Consider the following 2,589-nt stretch of genomic DNA (forward strand, 5'->3'; position numbering starts at 1 on the left):
AGAATCCGGCTCAGGAGAGTGACAGGACTCATAACGGGACACTGTCACTTTAAGAAACATCTACATAGACTAAAGCTTGTAGACAGTCCGGTCTGCCGAGGATGTGAATCGGCGGATGAAACTTCTCTGCATATCCTGGGCGAGTGCCCGGGATTTGCACGTAGCAGAATGGCGCTCCTTGGGAGACCCTATTTGGAACCCAAGGAGCTGAGAGAAGTGTCAGCAAGGAAGCTTTTGGACTTTGTAAAAAGGACAAATCTACTTGCTGAATAGGACTAGTAGTGGGACGCACAATAGGCCTAATTAGGCCGCAGTGCTATGGGACTTTTAAAGGACCAACCACTAGATGATGAAGATGAAGATGAAGAACCAGTCATGTATTATAAACAATTTAATTACAAACATTTTTTTCCTTTTCCATTTTCGCCTAAAATCAACTCTTAAAAAGATATAAAATTAAATAGGAAGAAAAATATGACATTTTTCCAATTTTTTTAACATATTGTGCCGTCAAAAGTTAAGCCCACGTTTTTTTTATGCGCATAGAAAAATTTTCATTTCTAATGATATTTGAAAACCAAAAAGCCAAAAAGCCAAAAATCTCCGTGGATATACGATTCACCCAAGCCAAAACAGATACCGCCTGGTCTACTATTATAATAACACAGGTCAACATTTAGTTTGAAAAAAAAACACCGGACTCTACCTAGCGACACGGGGGTTTTTGGGGTCGATGATTCCGATGCCGTGGTTGGTTAAGCTCTATCATCTCATGTTCAAGGTCGTTTCAAGGTTAAAGTAAGAATAGGGTGTGAAAAAAAATTGGAAATTTTTTTTACTTTTGTTTGTTTATCTGTACTGTTTACCTGCACACCTGTTTGTTTGCTTGTTAGTCTGTATTTATCGCCCGCGTGTATTTTGTTTCTGTCCATCTACCTTTCCTGCCTTTCTGTCGGTAATTTTGTGTATCTTACCGTCTGACTAAATGACTAAATGTTTCTATCTGTCTGTTTTTTTACTACCCTCTATCTAAATGTCATATGAACCTGAAGCTTCACTTTCTCCATTCTCATCTTGATTGGTTCCCAGAAAATCTGGGAGTTTTTAGTGAAGAACGAGGAGAAATAATGCACCAGGACCTGAATGAGTGTCAACAAATATATCAAAGGTGTTTGGGGGAAGAATATGTTGGCAGACTATTGCTGGAATCTAAAAAAGATACACAAATAAAAGACATAAAAGAAAACGATTCCAGGATCATTCCAGCAACAACGTAAGCATTCCCGCCCGAACAATCACGCAAAACCGAGAGAGGACGGTAGGCAGAAAGGTAAGAAGACAAAGAGGCACACTGTCAGTGGACATTTAAACAGAGGGTGGCAGAAAAACAGAAAGATAGTAACATTTAGTCATTTAGTCAGACAAGAAAATAGACAAAATTACCGACAAAAAGGCTGGTAGAGTAGAAAGGCAGGATGTCAGGTACATGGACAGAGAGAAAATACAGCCGGACGGTAAATACAGACTAACAAGCAAACAAACAGGTCTGCAGGTAAAAAGGCATACAGATAAATAGACAAAAGTAGGCAGGTGAGCATTCGTAAAAATGTTTTTCACCCCCTATTCTTACTTTAACCTTCAAACTACCTTGAACATGAGGTGATAGAGGTAAACCGACATCGTATTCAGACTCAGCGACCCAAAAAACCTATGTAGAATTTTTTCAAATTCTTTCAACCATCTTTTCTTAGTTTGACCTTCAAATGACCTTGAACCTGATGTGATAGAGCTTAACCGACCTCGGCATCGGAATCATCGACCCCAAAAACCCCTGGGTCCCTAGGTAGAGTCCGGTGTTTTTTTTTTTTTCAAACCAAAGGTTGACATGTGTAATTTACGCCATTAAAAACTTCACCTTTGTGGGGGCTGACCCGCTATTGGAACCCCTAGGTCCGCCCATGAGGTGATGGAGATCTTCTGAGATGTTCCGTGGTGGCCTTTGCAAGGCCGTTTTCACACTAGCCAACACGACACCGGCACGACAACGACAACGATGTCGATGGATGCGTAATCTCATAAATAAATGGTCATGTTTTCACACTCACCGATATATCGGTATCGTGTCGTGACAGGTTACTCCACTCGTGCCATCGCTGATTTTGTGTCGGTATCGGTGCCGTGCTGATGTTGTGCCGGTGTCGGTGTCGGTATATGTGAAAACGCCCTAACTGCATCCAATGCTTCCAAACGTTTCGACGTTCTTCACTGTCGACATCTTCAGCGTTGACTCCCGACTCAAGTCGCGGCGAAGCCTAGCCCGAGAACAACGAAGGCAGGTCAAAGATTCCCAACTAAGGCTAAGGAAGTGCAATTGACTCCTGTAACTGACAGCTACCAGATATACAGACTGCGGCATAGCAACCCGGAAAAACATCTTTTTTTAAATATTAATACTGTCCGTGAAAGTCTTAAATCTACAATTAGTAACATATCTAAGTACAGGGTGTCTCAAACTCGATAGTATCGGCCTACTGTAAGGTTAGAAAAAATTTAAATAAAATTTGGAGACGTGGTGTTAAATGGGATGAG

This window comes from Anoplophora glabripennis, unplaced genomic scaffold, assembly GCF_000390285.2.
Source record: "Anoplophora glabripennis isolate ALB-LARVAE unplaced genomic scaffold, Agla_2.0 scaffold393, whole genome shotgun sequence".
NCBI classification, from domain to species: domain Eukaryota; kingdom Metazoa; phylum Arthropoda; class Insecta; order Coleoptera; family Cerambycidae; genus Anoplophora; species Anoplophora glabripennis.